This window comes from Bos taurus, chromosome 1 (genome assembly GCF_002263795.3).
Source record: "Bos taurus isolate L1 Dominette 01449 registration number 42190680 breed Hereford chromosome 1, ARS-UCD2.0, whole genome shotgun sequence".
NCBI lineage: Eukaryota > Metazoa > Chordata > Mammalia > Artiodactyla > Bovidae > Bos > Bos taurus.
This window is the reverse complement of record NC_037328.1, coordinates 157,617,417-157,645,061: the sequence shown is the minus strand read 5'-3', so window position 1 is coordinate 157,645,061 and position 27,645 is coordinate 157,617,417. Positions and strand designations below refer to the sequence as shown.

Genomic DNA, 27,645 nt, shown 5'->3' with positions numbered 1-27,645 from the left:
TTGCTACCCCAAGGACTGCAGCCTGCAAGGCTCCTCTACCCATGGGATTCTCCGGGCAAGAGTACTGGAGTGGGTAGCCATTCCCTTCTCTGGGGGATCGTCCCAACCCAGGGATCAAACCCGGGTTCCTGCATTGCAGGTGGATTCTTTACCATCTGAGGCATGAGGGAAGCCCAATAACATCTCTATTCTTATTCACATTTTATATTGAAGATAAAACATTTTTGCCATGAGACAAAAATAAAAATACTGGTAGAATGATTAACCTCATGCTAACAGTTCCAACCCTCAGGGTCTACAACCCACCTAAGAGATATAAATTACAAACTCTCCAGAGAAAGATTCTCAAAATCATTGTATAATTTTATTTCAGTGTGTCACACCAGGTTCCAGTTTTGCTCCAGGTATCTCCTCATGCAATATAAGTGCATTTCAAATTGTTCTTTTCAATCACTGCAAATAGAAATAGAAGCATCCTTTTAGTGATTATTTGAATCCTCTTTAATATTATTTAAAATACTAGGACACACATCCAGCTTTCTTTTCCTTGCAAAGTAATACATATACCACCGATGTTCTGTGCTGTAAGTCACTTCAATCGTGTCTGACTCGTGTGTTCCAATACTGTGTCAATTCTGTACCTTGCTTCTGTTATTGCTTATTGAGCACTTATTGAGGGAATCAATTAAGATCAGATTCCTCTCACTGTACTTAGACCAGACCTGGACTGGCAGGGACACTCGCTTCGTATTAGTAATTGCAGTCACCACTTAGCCTTTGTTGTGAGCCTGGTGCTGTTGTATACATGGCAACATAGACTCTTTTCTATAAACATGGCAAGGATCCCATGATATAAATAACATTGTTGCCTCCACTTGTTAAGGAAACGGAGGGCTGGAAAAGTGAAATATTTTCCCAACTTACCTAGTGTGAAGCAGAGCTGGATTCATGCCTAGAGCAGACAGGCAAGCCTTTCAAGGCCATGCTTACCCACTGCCAAGCTAGCCAAGGCCATGCTTACTCACTGCCAAGCTAACCAAGGCCACGTTTACCCACTGCCAAGCTAACCAAGTTGCATCTTGTGCTTAATTTATATTTGATCTCACAGGAGGTGGGAGAAAATCTATTCCAAGGTCACATGTTGCAAAATTAATATTGCTCAATCAGTAAGTTACAGGTAGACATTATTGATTTAAAAGGTGATCATTACTTTTGTTAAACAATTTACCTCTTAACACTGGAAATTACTAAAAAGTATCTTGCTAACATTTGGCCAATATCTTCCACTTTCATCCTAAGTGAATCTGTTCCTCATTTAATTCTACTGCTTGCTGACTTGTTCTCAATTGTGTGCTTCACTCTGACCTCTATATTCTTTCTTTGCACTCTTAAATCTGCATCAGGCATTCACAGGGCAGTGATACAGAATTTCATCAATGGAGATAGGTTTTCACATGTCTTATAAGAATTGATGCTTTTGAACTGTAGTGCTGGAGAAGACTCTTGAGAGTCCCTTAGACAGCAAAGAGATCCAACCAGTCAATCCTAAAGGAAATCAGTCCTGAATATTCATTAGAAGGACTGATGTTGAAGATGAAACTCCAATACCTTGATGGGAAGAACTGACTCATTGGAAAAGACCCTGATTCTGGGAAAGATTGAAGACAGGAGGAGAAGAGGACTATTGAGGATGAGATGGTTGGATGGCATCACCGGCTCTCATGGACATGAGTTTGAGTAAGCTCTGGGAGTTGGTGATGGGTAGGAAGGCCTGGTGTGCTGCAGTACATGGGGTCACAAAGAGCTGGACATAATTGAGCAACTGAACTGAACTGAACTGACGACTGTTTCTGCCTTTCCCTGTAATGATCCATATTAACTATACACAAAATTATTTTTATGAAGCAAAAGTTGTTTCATCCAGAATTAAATCCTCTACAATTTAAACTTTTAAGCACCATTTTATGTTTGCAAGTTGTCTTTATTGTTTTGAGTGGCTTTTCAAAACCAGATCCTATAACACAGGTTGACTGTTTTTGCCAAGGGGCACCTGGAGTTAGAGGCAGCATTGACACTGAAATTCTGTGCTGTGAAATCACAACTCCCCCATCTGTTCCTTAATCCCCCCAGCAACACAGATGCCCAAAGGTTTAAATAAACAGGAGAGGCAGATCATCATTAATGGGGTAAATTTCTCACTTATCTTTCCTCTTTGAATATGGCACATTGTCACTGCTGTGCTATACTGTACTGTTGTATAAAAACATATGCAGCTAAACTACAATTGCATTAATTTTAGAAAATAGCTGGAAGTTAAATGCATAGCAGAATATGAGGCTGGAACAATATGCTAATTTGGCTAGTTGTTTTGCAGTGGAGAGACTGACAGATTTTTTAATCTTCAAATTCCTTATATAGATGTCATAGAAGGCTAGCAGGCATTGGTATCTTTGGTTTTTTATATTTTTATTTGAATTAGTTGCTTACATTTAATTGTCTGAGTTTACACTAAAAAACATTAAAAAACTGAGTTTACATTAAAAAAACATTAAAAAAAGATTTGGAAAAAATCTAAAAAGAATATATGTATACCTGAAATTGGGGGCTTCCTTAGTGGCTCAACAGGTAAAGAATCTGCCTGTAATGCAGGAGACTCAGGAAATGCAGGTTCGATCTCTGAGTCAGGAAGATCCCCTGGAGGTGGGGAGGGCAACTCACTGAGTACTCTTGCGTGGAGAATCCCATGGACAGCCTGGTGTGGCAGCCCACAGGGTCACAAAGAGTCAGACACGACTGGAGCACCTGAGCACAGCACAGCATGCCTGAAACTAATACATTATACGTCAATGATATTTCAATAATTTTTTAAAAAAATCAGTTACAGTAAAAAATCTAAGAAACAGATTTTTCAATCATCAGGTCTGCTTTCAGGGGGTACCACACCTTATCAGTGGGTACTACACGGCTGTCAGTTGTTCCCACTGAACATAGGATGAGCCTCTAGTTCACCACTGTGCCCCTCACCCGCTTCACTGATTTATATTACCTGACTGATTTGTGTCAACGATGAAATGTATGGCTTTGGAAGAACTTAATGGACTCTGAAAGGTATCAAGGAAATTTGAATCAACACAATGAAATACAGTGAGTCTGATGACAGATGGACTCATCACAAAATCTCAATAAAATCCATTATGCAAAATGTTTAGCCTAAACTCAGATGACTAGATGGATATAAAAACATCATAATCCTGAAAGTTCTATGAGGTCTAGATTTGCCCAACTAAGATGCCTCTTCTCTAAAACTATTAAAAACAAAATAAATTAAGAAATCATAGAGAACTTAGTCATTTAACATGTGAGTAAATTTTTTCCAATGAGATCTGAAAATCCTTGACAAAACTTTTTAGACTACTACTGAGTCATTTTAATTATTTTAATTAGTCTGAGTCATTTTAATTATTACCTAAGAAAACTGTGGCTCAGAAGAATCTGCCTGCAGTGCAGGAGGACCCGGGTTCCATCTCTGCATCAGGAAGATTCCCTGGAAAAGGGAAAGGCAACCCGCTCCAGTGTCTCTGCCTGGAGAATCCCTGGAGGACCACAGTCCCCGGGGTCACAAAGAATCAAACACGACTGGGCGACTAACACACACAGAAGGAAACTGCAAAATGCATCTTTTTTTTTTTTTTGGCCACACCATGTAGGGCATGTGGGATTTTAGTGCCACGACCTATGACCAAGGTCAGGTCCCCACCTTGGGAGCATGCAGTGTTAACCACTGAATCGCCAGTGAAGTCCCATAATGCATCTATTAACAGAGTCTCTTGGATCAATGGTGATGGGGTAAATAGAAATTCCAATGCTGTGACCAAGAAATAAAAGAAAATCCCTACATCAAACCACAAACCAGGTTATGTCCAGAGAGTTTCTCCAAGTAAATGATAGGAACAATACAGTAGAAAGAAATTTTCCAAAAAGAAAAATATTCTCATTTGTTTATTTTTATACCATTTGTTGAAATAAGAAATATTCCTAAGAGAGAAACTTCTGGAGTCTTCTGTAGAAACAATCCTGTCTTAAACCTCAACGTGATGCAAAATGGTCAGGATGGAATCGAATTTGACCTAATTATAAGAGTGGCTTTTCATCATGTGGCACTTATTAAGGGCTTAGTTACATTTAGGGAGTGCCCGCCTTTAAATGGCATGCACATTAACGCATCCTACGTTACTGACAGGAAAGCACAGTGTAATGCATTGTCAGGTATTTTTATCTCATGCAAGAGCTCGCTCTGTGAGCAGTTATAATGTAATTAAAGCCATTAATGTTTACTCCTCTGGGAAATACAGTTATTCATAGATATCAGAATCTTTCATGTTCTTCTATCTACTATACAAATTATATTTTGTTTCTCGCTTATGACTCTTCAGGAGTTATTTTCCTGTCACCTTAAAATAGAAATGTATCCTCTGGCAATGTTTTCAATATAGCTATTTGCAGTTAAATTGAATAAAAATGAATAATGTGTTTATTAAGAGTATCAGGATCAGAGATGCAACTTTTCTCATTATGTTATATTACTGTTTCTGCTGAGATACAAGGTATTAATAATTTTATAACATAAATAGTAGATTAAGCTTTGAAAAGTCATAACATCCACGGAAACATACCTGGACCAGAAATTCTTTCACATAGTGGCAATATTTTTTTAAATCAACGTGAAGCATAAATAAGGTACAAACTTTTAGAATTTATTTTCCTGGGAACTGTTTTCTATGTAGAGGATCATGTCATCTGCAAATAGTGAGAGTTTTACTTCTTCTTTTCCAATTTGGATTCCTTTTCTTTCTTTTTCTGCTCTGATTGCTGTGGCCAAAACTTCCAAAACTATGTTGGAATAGTAATGGTGAAAGTGGGCACCCTTGTCTTGTTCCTGACTTTAGAGGAAATGCTTTCAATTTTTCACCATTGAGGATAATGTTTGCTGTGGGTTTGTCATATATAGCTTTTATTATGTTGAGGTATGTTCCTTCTATTCCTGCTTTCTGGAGAGTTCTTATCATAAATGGATGTTGAATTTTGTCAAAGGCTTTCTCTGCATCTATTGAGATAATCATATGGTTTTTATTTTTCAATTTGTTAATGTGGTGTATTACACTGATTGATACTAAAATAGATTTTTACATTGATATTATAATATTGCTATAAATATTATACAAATGCACTCTCCAATATACCTACAGGGTACTTAGCCAAATAATAAACATAATACAAAAGTAGGAAAGATAGAGAAATCATTTATATTATTTCCTTAGCATCACTCAAAATAATAGTCTATTTTGAAGGACAAATTATCTTAAATATTAATGGACAGTGGTGAGTTACAATTTTTTTAGGGTTACTATACCAGGCACTGGTTTAAAATCTTTGTATCACTGCATTAAATCTTCACACCTTATTCATATTAACTTCTTCTTTTTTTTTTTTAGGACTTCATAAGTGCTTACTATATTTATTTTTATTTGAAATCAAAGACAGATATCGATAATTCTTAATATAACCTTTTCAAGACAGGGCTTGACAGAATGGGAAAGTGGAACCCAGAAAGCTTAAGTAACTTGCCAGGAGTAAACCTGCTAGTAAGTGTTGGGGCCAAGATATTGAAAGGTTGTTGTTGAATGACGTGAAGACACCAGGATTCTTGGCCCCCGGAGAAGAAATTCAATCCAGGGCCAGAGACAAGGCTTGGATCGCTCAGAGCTTTTGTATAATAAAGTTTTATTAAAGTATAAAGGAGATAGAGAAAGCTTCTGACATATGCATCAGAAGGGGACAGAGAGAGTACCCGCTTGCTAGTGTTAGCAATGAAGTTATATGCTCTCCAATGAATCCAAAGAAATTGTCTGGAGGTTATAAAGACCTCACCAGACCTACTCCCATAATTTACATTTTAAGATAACAGAATAGCCAGAAGGTTTAATCCAGAGACTGTCCTCAGGCAGGACACATTATTGTTATATAATCCTAAGGAATGTAGAGAAGGAAAAAAAAAAGTTTGTCCTTTCTTCCTCCTTGAGAATTCCAGATACCTCTCTCCTTGGGGACCCCTAGACTCCTAATCAATCTGCTTAGGAACTGACTCTCTCAATATTAATACAAAGGTGCATGGTTTGACTCTAGTGCTGGACTTCTACTGACTTTTCCTCATTATTCTCTCTCTTAAATTTAGAGCTTTCTCTGTTTTCAAAGTTGTCGTCATTCAAGGCTATCTACAAGTTTTTTGAACTCCCCTGCTACGTCTTCCTTGCTTCTGAAATAATATTGCAAGGTAGGTTTTTTTTTTTTTTTGAAGTCTACATTTTCAGGGCTTCCCTGGTGGCTCAGTAGTAAAGAATCCACCTGCCAACGCAGGAGACATGGCTCCATCCCTGATTCCGGATGATCCCATGTGCCTCAGAGCAGCTAAGCCGTGTGCCACAACTGCTGAGCCTGTGCTCTGGAGCCCAGAGTCGCAACTACTGAGTCACGTGCTGCAAATACTGAAGCCCAAACGCCCTCGAGCCTGTGCAACAAAAGACGCTGCCACAATGAGAAGCCTGCAAACAAGCAGAGAGTATCCCCCGCTGGATGCATCTAGAGATAGAGCTCACATAGCGCCAAAGAACCCAGCAGAGCAGAAATAGAACAAATAAAGAAATAAAAGTATTTTAAAAAATAAAGTCTGTGTTCAGACACCAGGCTTGCCACTTACACTGCACACATCTAGACTTGTCTTCTAAACTCTCTAAACTTCAGTCTCCCTCATCTGTAAATAGTAGCTACTTCAGAGATCTGTCTGGACGATTAAACATGGGAAACACGTGTAAAGCAGTTAGCTAAGTGCCTGGCTCATCACCAGCAGTTGATAAGCATTGACTATTAAGATTACTATGGATTTATTTCAACAAAAGTTGGACCTGTATAGTCATCTGCTAAGGAGGAAAGAGATGCTTTTCTTACAGCATCAAGCCAAACGAAATTTTGTATTTGATACAAAGCTGTGCTGGTTTTGGTCTGAGTTATTTTTATCGGATCATTAAAAGGGAGAGTCTTTCAACAATGTGGATGGATAAGCTTTGTAAAACAACTGATGATCTCTCTATTGGAGTTGCAGATCTTTCTGATAGGTTAGGAATAAAAATTAAGTAATAGGAAAGTATCTGTGCCTTTCAAACAAATTTTAAATGATACTTTCTAATAGTATATTGAACAAATGAACAATGAATCAGAAAAATAAGTAAGAACCAAAGCTCTGGAATGGATAAAAAAGATATACAGATATGCAATGGAACATTACTCTGCTATAAAAAAGAATGAAATCGTGCCATTTGCAGAGGCAATGGAAGGACCAGGAGTCTGTCTATAGCGTGAATTTTTTCAGAAAGGGTAAAACAAATACAGTCTATTAATACATACATGTAGGAATCTAGAAAAAATGGTTATAGATGAACTCATTTGCAAAGCAGAAACAGAGATACAGAAGTAGAGAACAAACATATAGATGACAAGGAGGGAAGAGGGGGACAGGGATAGATCAGGAGATTGGGGATTGATGTGTACATATTGCTATGCACAGAATAGATGACTCATGAGAACCTACTGAGTGGTACAGGGAACTCTACTCAATGCTCTGTGGTGACCTAAGTGCGAAGGAAATACAAGGAAGAGCAGATATACGTATAAATGTTGCTGATTCACTTTGCTATACAGCAAAAAACTGACACAGCAGCGTCAAGCAACTATACTCCAATGAAAAAAGGAAAAGGAAAGTCCTAGTGCCCTTATTGCCTTCAGGAGCCTTGATTAAAGCCAACAAGCAATTCTTAAAAAGTAGCATATTGACGTCAACATCTCTATGTGCATGTTCTCATTTAACCAAGGATTTTTAAAAATATTTTTACCCCAACTTCCTGTCCCTTGATTGTATCATTATCATTAGTGGTTTCTGGATTTTTAATCACCCTAAAGACAGTGACAGTTTTAACCACTTGAGGTACATTATGATGGGATACCTTACTAAAGCTAGAATTACTGTGGAGCTAATAAAGGTTACATTACAGGCTCTCATTTGCCTCAGACCCTGCCAGAAAGCCTGGGGTGTTGAGCTGGAGATACATTTTGAGTTTAGTGGAAGATGCATTTAGTTTGAGTTTAGTGGGAGTTATTTTATGTGGCTTTTTAGTCACTCCTCTGCGCAGTTATTATTGGATTGTATTATCCTGATATACAAATGGATTTCCAAATGGTCTGTCTGCCCACTGTAGTGAGTTATCCAGCATGATTTTTGCTAAGATGAGAGACAGAAGTCATACAGGGATATGAAACTTGGGTATGGCTTCCAGGACTGAAGAGTAGAAAAAGAACAAACTTGCCAATATTTGGAGTCAGAAGATAGTCTGCAGAAAATTAATTACACAAGTGCTTGGCAGTTAATTAGCAAAAATATTATTTCTCTAGATCTTGTGATGTTTTAGGGTTTTTTCTCAGCTTTTCTACACTTTCAATTTAAATAAATGTGGACTTTCATACCTAATTCAGCATTTGTAATGGTGTATCCTTTTATATAAAAAGAGTACTAAACTGTATAGGGCTTCAAGGTCAAGTCCCACAAAACCTGGACCTCTCCTAACAATAATAGAAGGTTAATTATCCTATTTCCATGCTTCTCCCAAAAAGGGTCACCTACAGAGTCAAATGAAATCTTCTCACTGCAAAAAACAAACAAACAAAAAAATAACAAGTCTTCTATGAAAAAAAGAAAAAAATACAGATATGAGAGTATTATAACCAAGGAAAATTAAAAAATCATTAAAACAACCCTTGATTATTCTTTTTCACATGTCATAATCATCCACATGTGCATAAATTTCATCATCCCATTCAATGAGTCAAAATATGCGATGGTTTTCTCTTACCTAAGACATTGCAAGTATGAAAGATATTGGTCTTATTTTAGAATCAATTCTTTTAGAATGTATCCACTGCCTGAGAGGAAAGGTTGGCAAAACATAACTTTGATAAAAGCATAAAACTGACCTATGCATACATATATATAAATATAAAAATCTGTCTTTGATTTTTCAATTCAGGGAGATCAAAGTAAGAAAAGGTTGTGATACAGAGTTTTCCAAAAGAGGTCAGTTTACTCCTGGGAAGGATTTCCCATATCTGCAGTGCCTTTATTGGTGGCCACCTGAAAATGCTACCTTCAAAGTGTTGGTCAATAAAATACCTATCTGCCCAGGGAGTCCCCAAGGCTGGTACCTGCCAACAAACTCTTGTGTACCACCCATTCAGCATTTTGTTTTCAGCATCATAAGCCACTTAAAAGCCCGTTTTGATCCTAGAGTAACTGACACAGCAATAATAAATAATCATGGACTTTACGTGCCGTAAAAAATGAGCTAAGACATCATCCAATCAGTAGATAATATACCCATTTATCAGAACCCTGGAGTAGAAGGAGTTACAGTGTTGAATTCAGCTTGATAAAAAGACTATACTGGGACTTCCCTCGTGGTCCAGTGGTTAAGACTCATGCTTCCAATGCAGGGCACACAGGTTTCAATCTCTGGTTGGGGAACTAAGATCATCATATGATGGACAAAAGAAAAAAAAAAGATAATGATGAATATAATTCCGTGTTCTATATATTAAGTCCCTGTTGTTTATTTATCTGAAAAGAATTTACATGTATGTATGTAAAACTGAATCACTTTGCTGTATACCTGAAGTTAACCATACTTTAATTTTTTAATGTTTATTGGGGAAAAAAAGACTATAATGTAATAACTGCAACAGGCAAAAGACATTTGTGCCCAATAAATTTGACATTTACTTAAACTCTGGCACAATAATAAAGAACCATAAAAACAGGCTTTCCCAGAGGCTACATATTCCAATAGTTGGCAACTGGGGGCATTAGTCTCAAATTTTGCCATTAAACCATATTTTCCCAAGAATTCAGCTGAAACAGTATATTGGAATTTCATAGTATTCTAGCTCCACCAAGTGGCAGCTTCATCATGTTGCTGCTCATCTTCTAACCTCTGAAGAGGATACTAACAAAATAATACTTTCTAAAGAAAGCATTCTCCTTTAGCTGTTCAAATTTTAAGGGATTTCCCTAGAATGCATGGTTCAAAAAAACTCTTGCATTTGAATTTCCGAAATTCTGTCCTTCACTCTGTCTTTCTGAATATAACAGCTTGAAATAGGATTTCTAAAATTCATTATTTCACATTCCTTTCTGAGTTATCATTACTTTTGTTGCTGAAAAATGAATGCAAGGTTCTTATTCTCCCCAGATATTTGTGTTTTAGAAATTTAAGTTTATATAACAGAGTAGTCACCTTATTCTTTTTAAAAAAATTGCTCCCATAAAAGAAAGCATAATGGACACGTTTTAAAATACAATATTTTTACAAACAAGAGTTTCTCTAGCTCAAAATTCCTTTTTCTCCAGCTACAAAAAGCTATAGAATAAGGGAGGAGTTCTTATTTTTGTCAAATAAAAAGCTATATTGTATTCCCATTAATGAAAGCAGCATGTTCATTATTCAAAAGAAATTAACTTCTGACATGGAAATATATTTTTAAAAGAGAAAAATATATTAGAAACTGTTCATAATTCCTTTACCTCAAAGTAAACCAATATTACATTCTTGGTGGATAATATCAGGCTATTTGCTTTACATACATTCACATGTGTATCTAGGATGTACAAAAATAGTATCAGTATATGCAAGTTATTTTCTACTTTTCATTTTTCTTTATGAAATTTATAATATATAATGCTATTTTATTTAATTGCATAGTGTTTCAAATATGAAATATATTATCTTTGTATATCAATATTTTATTGTTAAACATTTTTGTTACTGCCAATTTTTCTCTATAACTGACAACTGCAAATATACAATTTTGCATAGTATAGCTATATTGATAACAAAAATTATCTTTAAAGCATTAGAAAAAAGAATTACCATTTCATGACTAATAGCGTCTTTTCACCAAAATGATATAGAGAATTTTAAATTTTGTACACATCTAAAGCACAGCTTTAAAAATAAAAGCAAAAACTGACAGAACTAAAATATGCTGATGTTATATATAGAATTTTTATATTAAGAATTTTGCATTATATAAAATATATGTTATATATGAAACTTTTACACTTTCAGCTATTGCTATCTTAGGTTCTTAAATACTTACCAAAAAATAGTAAAAATATAGAACATTTGAACAATATAATTAAGAAGCTCCATGATCCCGTTTAGATAGGGTCTATGAGTCCCATGTCATCGTTGAAGAAGTAACGAAAGATTGACCACCTGATCCCTCTTCACCCCAGGAAAGATTTCTTGGGATTCATGTCTCTTAAGGAAAATTTGAAGTAGGAGAAAAGATCGGCCCCTGGACAACAACTGATGATTTTCAAAACAGAGCAAAACTGAGGTTTTGTTCTCAGCCAGACAGGAACAAGAATGACAAGTATTTCCCTTTCTCCATTGATATGGAAGAAATAAAATGATCGGGGAATTTGTTGGAGTGAAAAGGAAAAAAAAAAAAAGAGTGAGTTTTTTTCGTTTCTTTCCTGAAAACAAAGAAGATAAAGACCAGAGTGAGCAGGCCTGAGCATTCCTACTTTGGTGGTTTTTTTTTTTTTTTGGCTGCTCCTAACTCTGCATGTCTGTAACTTAGTTTGCTTTCAGTTCAGTTGAGTTCAGTTCAGTCGCTCAGTCATGTCCGACTCTTTGCGACCCCATGAATCGCAGCACACCAGGCCTCCCTGTCCATCACCAACTCATGGCTTTCACTCAAACTCACGTCCATCGAGTCAGTGATGACATCCAGCCATCTCATCCTCTGTCATCCCCTTCTCCTCCTGCCCCCAATCCCTCCCAGCATTACAGTCTTTTCCAATGAGTCAGCTGTTTGCATGAGGTGGCCAAAGTACTGTAGTTTCAGCTTTAGCATCATTCCTTCCAAAGAAGTCCCAGGGCTGATCTCCTTCAAAATGGACTGGTTGGATCTCCTTGCAGTCCAAGGGACTCTCAAGAGTCTTCTCCAACACCACAGTTCAAAAGCATCAATTCTTCAGTGCTCAGCTTTCTTCACAGTCCAACTCTCACATCCATACATGACCACTGGAAAAACCATAGCCTCAACTAGACGGACCTTTGTTGGCCAAGTAATGTCTCTGCTTTTCAATATGCTAACATGTACCCCATAGTCTGTATCAATTCAGCTGTGCTTCTACAATTGGTTTGATTCCCAGTCTTGGCTATTGTACCTTACAGGGTCAAAATCACAAGGTTACCTATCTTTTTAAAAATATTTTGGTTGTATTCTTGACCCCACCCCAGTCCAAACTTGAGACACAAGTCTGCTCAGGCTCCAGGGATGGGATAGCAGCCCAAATTAGAGAGGTCACAGGGAATAAATTAGGCATTGATTTTTTTCTTTTGGTTCTCTTTACTCTCATGATGAAGCTATGTCTGAGTGCAGCCTGTTTGCAGTTTTGTGCTTGCTGTTAGTGTACCACTGCCTGATTCCGTTATGACATATATACACAGTGTATCTGCTCCTTTTGCATTCTTTCACCATAGAGAATATTGCAGAAGCTCAAGCAAAGTTCCCCTTGATGAACACCAGGTCCTTCTTGAGCATCTATCACACCTACAGATTTCTGTATACATGTGGTAGGGAAGAAAGAGAGAAGCCTTTAGCATTGCCTATCGCACCTACAGATTTCTGTGTATATGTGAGTCCCTACTTCTGAATTTATCCCCGCCCCCCCCCCTTTTTTTTTTTACTGGAACCCTCTGTTTGAATTCTCAGAGTCTCTTTTTGGATTATAACTTAGTTTCTTTGTATCGCATTAAAAATTTTTCCGACAAGGGACATCAAAGGCTATTGTCTTCCTCAGTCTGGCTGATTTCACTTAGTGTACGATCCTTCAAGGTCCATCCTCCTAGCAACCAGTGACATAATTTCAGTGGCTCTTTTCCACATCTGAGTGATGGTCCATTGTCTATATGTAAGATATCTTCTTTAACCTTTAATCTGTCAGTGGACATTTTGCAGGTTATGTTTTGGCTGTTGTAAGTAGAACTGCAGTGAAGGTTGGGGTGCACATGTTTTTTGAACGATTACTTTCTCAGGATATCGGCCCAGATGTGGGGATGTCTGATCCTAGGACTGGCTCCCTTGAGAGGTTTATTTTTGTTTTTGTTTTGTTTTGTTTTTGACATGCAGAGGCTGTGCTTTCTAGTGGCTGTTGTCAAGTCCATTTCCATTGAACATGCAGTGGGGTCACCTCACCTGCCGGCTCTCTCCTGCATCTATTGTTTGTAGACTTGTGAGAATGCCCAGTCTGACTAGTGGGATTTGAATTCTCATTGTTGTTTTGATTGGTATTCCTTCAGCAATTAGGGATGCTATGTATCTACTCCTGTGGTGGAGGTTTGCACTTGTTTTGTTTTTATTTTTTCTTGTTTCCTTTAAATTAAAGGGTGTGGGGAAAATTTACAGTGGTAATCGGCTTCTTGAAACTTTGTTGTGTTTGCAATTTATTTCTGCAACCCCTACCCTGGGAGATTTCCTGAGGGCAGCTGTCATTAACAGAAACCCCAGGCCTTGTAAATTAGAGGTGCTGGTCAGCCTCTTTGGTCAAGTTGTAGTTACAGGAAATGTTTACAGGCAACTGCCTCATAGGCTGCAGTCCATGGGATCGCTAAGAGTCGGAGACGACTGAGGGACTTCACTTTCGCTTTTCACTTTCATGCATTGGAGAAGGAAATGGCAACCCACTCCATTGTTCTTGCCTGGAGAATCCCAGGGACCGGGGAGCCTGGTGGGCTGCCGTCTATGGGGTCGCACAGAGTCGGACACGACTGAACTGACTTTGCAGCAGCAGCAGCACTTTTTAAAGCACGTCTCTGGTTCCTGGGAAAGTCAGCATCCTGGGCTGTGGATTAGAGTGAATTGTACCTGAGGAAATACCTAAGGGCTTGTGCTTCTTTATTGTTTCCCTGTAAAGCATCACACACACACAAGTGCACACACACACACACACACACATCAGACTAATTATTACCAGGTCCACAGCACCTTGCTGTGTGTGCTTAGGTGTCTAGGAGGCTGCACTCCAGAAAGGAGGCTTGAGCTGGAATGCCCAGCACGAGGGCATGTGCAGGGCTTGTAATATTGTCTCCCAAGTCCCTGGAGGCCCGTATCCTGCTGGGGAGTCTGGTCCAAGCCAGAACATAACAGACAGTAGGTGTTTAAAAAGAGTTCAGTGAAGGGCACCTGCCAGGCTGTGTCAGACTCACCCCAATGCAGCAGGGGACCTAAGGCTGCTTAGGCTCCAGAGATGGGTTAGCAGACCCAGTCAGGGAGGTCGGGGGGAATAAAACAGGCACTGCTTCTCTTTCCTTCTTTTTAATACCATGTGATGTTATGTTGCAGTATAGTCAATCTGCAATGTTCTGATCCTTGTCGTATATAGCCACCTGATTCAAGTACTCATAATGTATCCGAGAGATATGTCTGTTCTTTTTTGGATTTTCTGTCATAGGAGGTCAGAGTGGTGAGCATCAAGTCCTGGTGGATTATATATAAAAGAAGTAGTAGATGCTCGGAGGACGTTAAACTGATCAGTGTTATTACTAGTTGATTGAAGAGTTGGGAAGGGTGTGGAAAACCTTGAAGGACATAGGGTCTGAGCTCAGGATAAGACTTAGCACTTGTCCTGTCTTTTTTTTCCCTGCCTTCCTCTGTCTTTGGAGATAAGGATGCACTTTCCTCCAGGTGTAGAGAGGGCACCTCCCACATGAAGATCTTAAGACCGCTCCAGAGGAAGGTGGCGTCCTTTAAACCTGCCTTTTATCAGTTATTTTTATTTATTTTTTGAGTGAATGGAGTGATATGTCTGTGAATGTTTTTCATTTTTTGAGCAGAAAGGCCTTAATATAAACTTTGGACTTTGGCAAATCGGTGGCATTCAGATTTTTGTTAAATAAATTACCACTTTGTATTTTATATTGAACTTCCTGGTGGCTCAGTGGTAAAGATCTGCTGCAGTGCAGGAGACATGGGTTTGATCCCTGGCTTGGGAAGATTCCCCTGCAGGAGGAATGGTAACCACACCAGTATTCTTGCCTAAAAAATCCCATGGACAGAGGAGCCTGGTGGGCTACAGTTCATGGGGTAACAAAAGGGTTGGACATGACTAAGAGACTAAACAGCAGTCTTAAATTTGATGTCAAAATCTGAGTGACGACTTACATTTTATTCTTAGTATTTGTCATACCTTTAGGGCTCAAATAGGTTTTTAAAATTGATTATTGGACTAAGTGTGTTGTATGTACCTGCATTGATTGATGAATTTTGTTCATTTACTTTCCCCCATTAGATAAGGAGTCCTTTTACCCACTGATAGATGTGAATTGGTGGGTGGACAGCGCAGTGATTTTGGCTCGCTGCTCTGGTGCTTTGACTGTTTCATCAGTGAAAACTTTGAAAAATTTACTGGGAAAATCATGTGAATGGTTTGAACCGTCGCCTCAAGTCACCGCTACCCATGATGGGGGTTTTTAAGTTTGGAGGTAATTCTTTCCTTTTTAAAGCAACAAGTGTGTTTGAGAGTAGTTGGGAAGATCCTCTGGAAAAGGGCGTGGCAACCCACTCTAGTATTCTTCCTGGAGAATCCCATGGACAGAGAAGCCTGGCGGGCTACAGTCTATGGATTGCAAAGAGTCAGACGTGACTGAGTGACTAAGCCTACTCATACTAATGTGTATTACAAAGAAATTTAAATGTCTGATTTTTAATTTTGAGTATCCCATTATTTATCTTATCTTTTTAAAACTAAAGTTCGTTATTGGAATCAGCTTGAGTGCAGTATAAAAAAATCTATTGTTTAGTCAGTTTAAAAAATTACATTTGTATAAGAAAGAAAAACATTTTTAGTCATTTTGTTTTCTACAAAGCACTTTTCCCTAATGGACATGATAGACCCCCCCCCCCCCAGATTAGTTATTTAAAAACATAATAAATATTACTACCAAGAAATACAGTCTTTAGCCTATTCTGTGAAATATGACAACTTAAAACTTTTGGTTCTTCTGTTAAAAAATACTTGTTTATCATGTCAAAAAAATTTGAGATGAGTGTAGTATTTTAAAGTTATGTTTTGGTCATTTAAAACTCTTATTTTATTTCCAAGTTAATGACCTTCAATAGTTTTCACTTCAATGCAATTTGACAATTTTTTTTTTTTACCTGTAAGTTTGGTACTGATTCTCAAGATGTTCTTTAAAGAAAATCATGTTTAAAATCCAAGTCAACTCTGTTAAGTTTGGAATGAAGGTTATCTTTAGCAGGCAGCCTCAGACTCAAAACTTTGTGCACTTCAGAATTGTTTAAAAGTTGGGCAGAAGGGTAGCTATTCTTGGTAGAGCAAATAAATACCTTCATGTTCATTTGCTAAATGGATTGAAACACATCATCTTTTCACAGCAGGTACAAAAATATCAAAAGAAAGAAATTAACATTCTCCTTTATTTCCCTAAAATAATTACCAAGCATACATTGTACCAGACCATATTAATAACCTGTTATTAAAGCAAGCTTTAGTTTTAGAGATTTGGAACCAGTGACTTGCGCACATATTTCTGGAGTTGTTGATGTATATAGAGTTTGTTGTTGGGTTCCTTTGAATTCCATGCTTAGTCTTAATCACACCACTGAGTAATGCATCAAACCAGAGTAGAATTAAAATGCTTTTTCTATTAGTTCTAAATCTTGTCTTTAGTTCCTCACTGTTCATTTAACATCTTTTTCAATTCAGTGCGAGATTAAACTTGCCCCCAAACGATCTCGTTTGGAGACGAGGGCGGGAGAAGATGACGAAGAAGAGGATTCGGATTCTGATCAGGAAATTCTGCCAAGACTCGCTACTTTGGCTATATAACAGGGTCTGTACTTAGTGACTGAGATGGAACGTTTCGCACCGCCCGGAAACGCCCACGAACCATTACTAAAAACTACCGCCTGGTGAGCCTGCGGTCCACGACCCCGGAGGAGCTCTACCAGAGGAAGGTGAGGGTGTCCTGTTACTGTGCATGGTCAGATTCAGTTACAATTCTGTTGAGAAAAACACTCTTTTTTTAATAAAGGAAGAAATTGAAAGAGGGATTGTTGTATCAGTATGTTGCAAACATCAGTATGATAAAGTTTCTGAAAATGCTGCTGCTCTTTGTGATTGCTCTGTGCCTGAGCGGTCACACAAAAGCGGTGGATGGGAGGTGAGCTCACCTGGACCATTGTCCCCTTGGTGGCTCTGCCAGGTTTTCACTCCACTTCTTGTGGCCTTTGGCTTCACCTCCTCTGTGCCGAGGACAGCTGTCTGCTCAGACTGCAGCTGGGGAGGGAAGAACTTGCAGGCTGGATTTCTAGTCGGGGGTTTGCCTGGGAAGCAGATTCGATCAGCACTGAGTACTGCATGTGTCTGTGCTGCAGTGTCAGGAGAGGAGTCCTGGCAAAGGACTCTGGCTGTCGCCCCTGTTTGTGCTGGCTTTGCTGTTTTACTCTGTAAGCATGGGCACTTTACCTCTGTTTCTCATTTTTCTGGTAAAGTGATTAAATAGATGTTGATCTCTCTGGCCCTCATCATGTTTGTGAGCTTCTGGTGCCACAACAGGGCACATGGGGGTGGTTAAGAGTGCGTGACCTCCACTCTTGCCATTCATTCTGCCATCATCGTGACACTGCGACAGCTCAGTAACATCACATTCCTGTTCCATTTCCTTGTCCAAAGATCGAAAGTGAAGAGTATGAGGAAGCCTTGTCCCTGGCTCAGACCTACGGCCTGGACACTGACCTGGTGTACCAGAGGCAGTGGAGGAAGTCAGCGGTCAACATTGCTTCAATTCAGAATTACTTGGTATGTTTACATAGTTTGATAACATGTAGTGAGAGTCGTAGTTCTTCCCCTGGTGGCTTAGATGGTAAGGAATCTGCCTGCAATGCAGGGAGAACTGGGTTCAATCTCTGGGTTGGGAAGATCCCTGAAGAAGGTAAGGTTCATACTTAAAGGACTATCTCATGGCTGTAGGGCTTCATATTGGAGTACTTTTCACTGATGACTTTTCTTTGTGAAGCGTTTTATTCAACCTGGAAAAATTACCTTGTTTCCAGGTTTCTGTTGGCTCTGCAGCTGGATTGTTGGTACCAAAGACCTGTGTATGAATATTCCGTGATAAACCAGCCAAGTACCTGGTCTTGGCCTAACTCTTTCCCTTCATCTACCTCAGTCACCTCAGTTCACTGCCATGAGTCAGGGTCCTGTCAAGAGTCAGGAACCACACAGGAATTTGAAGAGGACAGTTTTAATACAGAGAATTATTTTCTGGTAACGAGACATTAAGTATATGAGGGCAAAGATAACTCTAAGGAATAACCTGGGGCTGAAGGGAATGTTTCCAAGGAGGTAGAAAACTCAGAGGGGAGGTGGTGATCAGCTGGAGGCTGGTAAGTAGGAAACGCCCCCACTAGCAGAAGACTGGTAGATAAGGAACCATGGCCAGGATGGAACAGAAAAAAAATTCCCCCTGGAGTACAGGCAAGCCCTAGTTTAGGAAGCTTCCCATTCAGGTGTCTGGGAGGTTCACTGGGGAGGAGTCTGTCCATGGGAGTGCAGTCGATGGCTAAGTGGGAAGTTGTCCTCTGAAAGATGAAGCTGGCAGAAAGCATCGCAAGATGGTCCCTGCTGGCAGTGCTGGCTACCAGACACAGGAGAGGTTCTTCCTCTGCAGGGCCCGCCCCCTGCAGCACCCTCTGTTGACAAAAGCTTAGTATCATGTCGGCCCCAAAATGGGAGATGCTGTTTCTGTCTCTTAGCTAGCTTTGAAGAATGCTTTTGAAGCTGAAAGGCAGCTTTTTTGCTTAAATTCTTTTTGCTTAAATTCTACAACTGTATCCTCCTTACTACCACGTTACCACAGTTACAGTTCCTATGCAGCTTGTTAATTTGGATCCTTGGTCTGTTTGTAAGAAGTAGTTGAACGCATTCCTATTTTTTAGGACTTCTCATTTAGGAAGGAAAATATGTTTACATTTAGAAATATTCTAAGAAATGTTGGGAAATTTTCGTGGTAATTGTTTTCCCTAAATTTATGTACATGAGTAATTAAAAAAAACAATCTGAAAAAGTTGTATGTAAGACATTGATGCTTTTAAACCAAACAGAAAGATAAACTGTTAATACAAATATGATATTAGAGATAAGAGAGCATGAAGAATATTGAAATAAAGGGAGAAGGACAAAGTTGCTTGTGTTTTCTTTAGAATATCAGAACACCTAACCTATTTTATCTTTCTTCCTTCTTTTGTGACTCAGGACAGTGAGGTCATGAGTTCATGTATATTCACTTAATGGCCTTTCCTGTAACACAATAAAAGGCAGTTTTGGTCTCTGATGGAGTTGACAGATGTTGAAGAGACAAATCATGTACTTTTTTTTTTTTTTTTTTTTTAATTGGGGAAATGCTTAATTCAGCAAAATAGATAGGAAGTACAGAGTAGAAGCTCTATGCCAGAGATGGTGAAGGGGTACTGGAGTGGCATAAATATGGCCTTGCTTTTTAGGGAGCTTTTAATCTTACTGAGAAGACAAGCTTCATGCCTTACGTGCTTTGACCATACAAGTGATTGCAGACAAATGCTATGGGAACCCAGTGAAGGTAGCAATAATGTTAGACTCTGCTATGGAAGTCTTTATATAGGAAGATGTTTGGGGCAGGGATTGGAAAGGATTCAAAGTAGAGTTAGAAGAGATGAAGGCATTGTTAATGGGACCAGTGGTATGAGCAAATTAAGGGAAAATGAGCTTGACTCAGAAGGCTGGTGACTAATCTGTCTTATGCATTGCTGTATTTTCATGGCACGCAGACGGTACTCAGCAAAATATTTCTTGGGTGAATAAATGGGGTCTGTAAGTAAACCAGTCTGTTGGATGTGATATTCCATGATAGTGGACACTGGGGCCTATGATTAGGTAGATACTGATTTGGGCTCAAGTGGGAAACCTTTCCAGGGTGTTATGTGTTGATGACATGGACTGGTATGGAGGCCACAGACGTGGAGAAGGAGATGTGAATTCAGAGACTCCTGAGGAAAGAATTGATATGAGAGAATGTGTAAAGGAACATAAAGGGTATGAGCCAGATTTTACTCTAAATTTGTATCCACAAAGACTCAAGGAAGAGAGCAAGTCAGGGATTTCAAATGGAGTCAGAGAAAGCTGTTGGGAGGGAAGAATGGCCCTTGGTCTTCCCAGAGAACAGCACGGCATGATTCTTTATGATTGAATCATCGTCTGTGCTTTGGGGTACAGCTCATGGCCAAGTAAATACAGAACTTTGAGGTACTAAACAAAACGTTAGTTTTGTTTCAAGGTTAAACATTGTTTGTCACAGTAGGATAAATCTTGTCTTACTTTTTTATTTTCTGTTCTTTCATACAGCCCAAATGCAAACTAAAGAACAACTAAAAGTTTTGGAAAGATCTATGTTTCCAAAAAAAAGTCATCTGAGTTTTGTGTTTCAGTGTGTTTCATTAGAAGAAGGAAAGCAGGTGGAATCATATTCCCTATATTCAGTTTTAATCACCATTAGGAAAAAGCTTTTTTAATGGTGAGGTGCTCCAGCAGCTGCCTGTGGGCCAAGTTCTTAGGTAGCTAGCTGTGATTCTGGAAGGCAGTTCTCAGGTGCTGTCAGATGTCATGGGTTTTTTAATGCCTCTGCTTTTTATTTTCTCTGTGTCCAGAGTAAAATAAAGAAACGATCCTGGGTTCTTCACGAGTGTTTGGAAAGAGTTCCTGAAAATGTGGATGCCGCCAAGGAAACTGCTTCAATATGGATTAAAAGGCACAGACCTGGAGGCCCTTTTAGCCATAGGGAAAGGAGCAGATGATGGCAGGTTAGTTACAGAAAGATTTGGATTCAAAAGTGAAGGTGACTTTGTAAACACTTTTTAAAACTGAGACATTAGAAAGGGTCAACTTTTCTTTATTTAGGTTACTGTGCAATGGAGCAGTTGATTTGACTAATGCTTTTTTTAATCTGAGGTCATAGTTTTCTTTCTTCTGAGTGAAATATGTTTACATATGATAGCTTTGATGCTGAGAAAAGAGCAAATTCTACATACATTTATTGAATGCTGGCAGCGTCTAAGCTGTGGATTTAAGGTGATGCATACCTGGGCTTGCTTACTGGTCAAATGAACCACCGTAGGCAATCCTGAGTTTTCATTCACTTTCTTTATCTGTATCGTTGTATCCTTCCTCAGAGCATTATCTTAATTAAATTATTTATCTTGTGAAACCACCTCATAAACTTTTAAGCACCATACAAATGTCAGTTAATAACAATAATCAAGTTATTTGACAGGGGCTTAATGTTCATCAGGGCATTGGAAGATTATATCCATGGTATATAAATGTGATGGTGTGTTTGATAAGTAATTTAAATGAAACCAGCCTTCATTACCATTTTAAGACCTTAAATAGAAGTGATTCACATTATAAATTCTGGGCAACATTTTCTTCATAGGCTGTTTCACATTGCAATAATGTAACCTCCCATGTTTTCCTAAGCAGCTTTCATTTCCTTGGTATTCAGAGTTTCTACATGTGATGATTACGGATGACTTCTTGCCCACCTCATGGATATAAATGAGAGAATCGCTTTGGTTATAATGTATAGCCAAATCTTTCTTTTAAACGGTTGGTTATTTCTGTTTCTGCAGAAGCCAACTTAATAAAATCAAAGTAGGGAAAAGTACTTCTTCACTATATGAAATATATATATATATAAAGAAAACACACTCCAAAGAAATTTGAGTTTTCTTTTTTTTCCTCACAGATTTACACTCCCTGGTGAGATGGACATTGACAATATCTCCTATGAGGAGCTTTCCCCACCTGAAGAAGAAACCTGCCGAGAAGAAAAAGGAGAAGGAGCTCAAAAAGAGACGAGAACTACTTAAATTAGTGAACTTTTCAAAGTAAATGATATATTACTGTTCATTTGGTAATTTCTTTAAAACAGTGATCTGAGTGTGTTCCTTACTAGTGATAACTGCTCTGCATTATTTCTGCAGCTCAAGTCAAATGCATTTAGTATTGTGCCCTTGTGCTTTTGTGTGTTGTCCCATGAGTTTGGGGCTTAATGGAATATTGATCATTTTTATTCTATTTTAGATCATAGAGAAATGTGCTTCCAGGTAAATATAAGTGACCTAATATAGTTTTTCAAAACAGGTTAACGCTGGAACAAAAGGAACTTTGCCGTTGTAGACTGAAATTATTAACCTACTTAGATCGGCTTGCAACATATGAGGTAAAGGAATGGTTTTAATCAAAGCAATTATGTTCATTCGATCTGTCATTACACATGCTGTGGCTGCCTATCCTGTGGGATATTCCTGGTCTTTAGAACTATTTATGTGGGAAAAATTTGCACAGAAGCACATTCTCTTGTATATCATTTTTGCTAAAAATTAGGGATTTGTGAGAGGCCAGAAGTTGCTTTGTTAGTCTAGGGAGTAGAAATGTGTGTGTTATTTCAGCATTTGTGTTTCCTAGATTTACAATCCTTTTCATTTATTTTTATTTTACATTTAAACTTTTGGTTATGGTAGATAGCTGTCTATAGTAGCAAATTCAGTATCCACTGGGGTTTAATAATCCTAATATGAATATTCTGACCTGCTTTATTTTAATGATTTATTAATGTCTTGAATTTTAGTTGGCTAAACTTCGATCCTAATGACAGCCAAAATTAGACACTTGAACTTAGAGCAAACTTCAAAATTGTTTCTTCAGGGCAGCAAACACAAATGTCCCATGTTGGACATTTCAGTAGTGCCCTGTCCTGTCAGATTTGTTAGAGGTGTGAGAAGCATTTCACAAAATATACATAGTTTAGATTGCTTTTCATGTGACCCTCATAGTTCACGTTACCCAGGATTTAGTATAAATTTCTCACCTTTTGAAGGGCTTCCCTGGTGACTCAGATGGTAAAGAGTTGACCTTCAGTGCAGGAGACCCAAGTTCGATCCCTGGGTTAGAAAGATCTCCTGGAGAGGGAGTGGCTGCTTGCTCCAGTATTCTTACTTGGAGAATTCCATGGACAGAGGGGCTTGGCAGGTTATAGTCCACACGGGTCGAAAGAGAGTCGACAGGGTTTCACAGTTAATACTTTCACTTACACTTTCTCACCTTTGAAGTTTGACTGCATTTGCAGGTTGCTTCCTCCATCTGTCTGAACCTCCCTTTTAGGGGCATACCTTGACTCTTGGTACAGGCACATAATAGGATCGCAGTACATGCCATGTGTAGTAATGTGATACATGGCCCCAGAACAGTGGAGATACTTAGTAGTCCTGATGCCTGTAGGCAAAGAAAAGCACTTGATTCTCCATCAGTAAATAGAACAAATATTTTCAAACAAAATACTAGTGACAAGAGAACTATTTCTATGTCTTTTAGAAAGCATGGTAATTTTATATCATTTATATATCATTTCATACAAACAAGTTACAAAACATTTCTAATAGTTTTATCTTTAGTACAACTAGCTTGACTGTTGGCTGGTCATATTATTTTAAAGCATATTCCTTTATTATTCTGAGTTCTATGATATTTAGAGGTAATATATAAAATTGCTGATGCTGGTACAGCTATAGTTTATTATTTTTTATACTTAGTTTTAGTTTCACTGATGAGATCTTAAAAAAGTTCCATAAAATGTTCAGAGTTTCATTATCCAGTTAATTTTCTGTTATTATTCTTTAGTTATTGAATCACTATTTCCTATTTGACAGTAGTAAGTACATTTATTATTACATGGTAATAGTGACATTTAAAGTATTTGTTGAGCCCACAAAAAGAGAATTAAGCTGAGCTTTTTAAAAGTAGGTGAAGTTGATGAATTTGGCCATTAAAACTTAGAAATGAAGATATTCTAATGTAACAGCTAACCAGCTAGATCATGGTAGAGATAGGTGTTGCATTTTAATCGCAAGGCGTGGCTTATTTTATTACTGTGATAAATGAGATTAAAATGGATTCATTTAAATTTTACAAGAGTGCCTATTTTACACCAGATGTCATGCCAGTGCTGGACATAGAGAGATGAACAAGGGATAATCCTTGTGGAGTCCTCATTATATGGGCAGTAAGTGATGATAATGAAGCTATGAAGAATTGATGGAGCATAATGGAGAAAAACATTAAATTTTCCCTGGGGATGTCCGAGAATATTCTTATGTAGAAAGTGGTATTCAACTAGTCCTTCAAAAAAGGAAGGGTGGCTTAGGGGGCTATAGGACTACCAGGTAGGAGACGCGAGCATGGATGCTCCATAAGGGTAGTGGCCTTGTCTTATTTGCTGCAGTATCCCGCAATGCTCCGTACAAGACCTGGCTTGTTGAGGAGATTAGGAAGAAAGATTTGTTGAGGAAACCAGTAGGTATGAGAATACCTTAAAAATATGAACAGATTTGTTGAGGACTTCTGTTAAAATAATATCTAATATTCTCTGCTGCAATGATATACCTGAGCTATTATTACAATTTAAATCAGTTATGGCAGGAACTATAGGCATTCAAAAACAATACATAACATCGCACAGAGAAGGCAATGGCACCCCACTCCAGTACTCTTGCCTGGAAAATCCCATGGACGGAGGAGCCTGGTGGGCTGCGGTCCATGGGGTCGCTACTGAATTGGACAGGACTGAGCGACTTCACTTTCACTTTTCACTTTCATGCATTGGAGAAGAAAATGGCAACCCACTCCAGTGTTCTTGCCTGGAGAATCCCAGGGACGGGGGAGGCTGGTGGGCTGCCGTCTATGGGGTTGCACAGAGTCGGACAACTGAATCGACTTAGCAGCAGCAGCAGCAACACTGGGCATTGTAAAACTATTCTGCAAGCCAATTCTGAAATTTTAGTTTAAAATCAAATGTTTATCTAAACACTCATCAGAAGACAATGCCAAAAAATGCATTCAAATCTAAGAAGAAATTACCTTTTGAAAAAACTTTAAGATAATGACCCATTCTCTATACTAACAATTTACAGTAGAAAAATGTCATTACCATTCAGATTAGATCTATTTTGCAAATAGGCAAAAAATAATTATATTCTGAAATATTTATAAATACATATTTATAAAATGCATTTATTTATCACCATTCAGATCTAAAAGAAATTGTTTGAAAATAAATATACATCCCAAGGTTTTCCTTTCTGTTCACTTTTATCATAATACAGAATTACATTTTTAGTACTAATAGAAACACAAAATAGGGAGTTTATAACTTCTATTTTTTAGAGCTTACTGACCTAACTCTAACATAGATTCAAATCCTGGCTGCACTTAAGCAGGACCACCAGAACATTCCTGGGTCCCCTGGACCTACTAAATGTTGTCAGAACTACATTTCAACTTCTAAAAGATACAACTAATTTAAACAGATATGTTATCCTAAAAACTACTCTCAACCATAAAACAGTACATACTGAGTATACAGCAATAAAACTTGAGTCTTCCTCTCTTTTTTTTCAGTAGCAGGAGACTTTCAAGGAGAAAAAAGAAAGTAAAGTTCATGTTCCTTAAGTTAAAGTGGTCTTGTTACGCTGACACATTTGAATCACTTTAAAATAATTTAGAAATAATTTTATAATCAGAAAAAAGTTTAAGTAGATTAGAATTGTTTTTAATATTTAGCATAAAACAAAAATTCTCATTTAAAAAATAAAGTGACAGAGTGCATACCAAGCTTCAGGCAGCAAAGCAGAATACTGGTGTGGTGATGTGGTCTCTGGGAAGTTGGAAAGAATCGCCAGGCGGTGAGGAAGCAGGTCAGACCCATGGTAAGTGAACAGAATTTCCAGGGCCTGCACATTACTCTCCTGTACAGAAGGCAAGGGTACACTTCTAAATTGAACCTTAGAAATAAAGAAGTGACCTTGTATGACAACATCAAAACCTTACAATTAGCTTTTTTTAATGCAGTTCTGATATGAAGTGGTTTGAAATATTCCTGATATTTTTCAGGTCTCTATCACATTCTCAATCTAGTGCTCTAAAAATTATTTTTAAAGTCTTGAATGATGAAAAAAATATTTTTAACATGACTCTATTTTCTCTACATTTATTACTATTACAATTTTTTAAAAAGGAAATGTAATGATATACGCACACGTAGTAACATTAACAGCATGGCTCAAAGACTTGAAAGTGTTAATAACTATAATTGTTTCATTCACAAACAAGAAATTACCCGAGCATAAGTTCTTGCTGAGAGAACAATATTCTGACTTCTGAACTTCTTAAAGAATTCAGCATCGTATCTCTGTCCAGATGCATGAGGTACTCCAAGGATTTCCTGAGGGGAAGCCATGATTTTATGAAAAGGCTTTTAAACGTGGGTGACAAGACTATGCTAAAAACCGTTACAGCTCTGCTTACCTAAATCAATACGGTCTAAATTAAACTCTCAACTGTTAACTCAAGTACTACATCTGCACTCCTGCCTTTATTTGGAAAATGGCTGTATTTATAAATGCTGTTCATTTTTTTTAATCCAGAAGTAAATGAAATAGGCTATGAAATTAATTATAAGGACAACCCAAATTCACCACCTGGTAAAAACAAGGAAGCAAGATTACACACTGATGTGTACCATGAGCACCTGCCACATCTGTGTGCAACTCTGGACTAACTCTACTACTGCTGGAGTGATCCATGTGAATTGCAGATGAAACGACTCATTCTTTAATCAGATAGTTATTAGGTGTCAATTATGTGCTAGGGGCACTGTGACAGACAGTGCTGATACCATGAACCATACACCCTCCCTGCTCTCCTAGGACTCTAAAATCGAGTCGGGAAGACAAACGGCATATGAACAGGTAATGCCCAACACATAGGAAGGGTGTCAACACACAGGAAGGCCTCCCTGTGGCAGCGAAGCTGGAACACTGAGGACAGAGAGGAGCCAGCCACGGCGGCGGCAAGCGTAGGTCTCCCCACCGCAGCAGACGACTTCAGGCTCATGTCTCTCGTGTTAATGCTAAACCCCAGATGACTGCCTTCAGTGCAGGAGACCCAGGTTCAGTCCCTGGGTCGGGAAGATCCCCTGGAGAAGGCAATGGCAATCCACTCCAGTATTCTTGCCTGGAGAATTCCATGGACAGAGGAGCCTGGTGGACTACAGTCCACGGGGTCAAAAAGAGTCGGGACACAACTGAGCGCTAACACTTTCTTTCATTTTCACTTTTTCAGATACCTAGCATGCTGCCTTTCACAGAGTAAATAACCAATAATATTTGTTAACTGCATTAACCTAGTGAGATAGGAAAAGAAGGAAGACAAAGGATGTTCACAGGAGGCTCTTGCTTCCTACTGATTTAGACAAATACTTACCTCTTAAAGCCTCACATCCATAAAATTGAGAGGATACATCACCTTCCTCAAAGGGTTGTCAAGAAATAACCTGAATTAAGTACATAAGACACTGGCTAACA

At 38.4% G+C, this 27,645-nt stretch overlaps 1 pseudogene; it reads left to right on the top strand.

The window, feature by feature from the left end:
- Positions 1 to 4,094: 4,094 nt before the first annotated feature.
- LOC107131289 (NBAS subunit of NRZ tethering complex-like) overlaps positions 4,095 to 27,645 on the top strand; it is a 68,187-nt pseudogene continuing 44,636 nt past the window's right edge.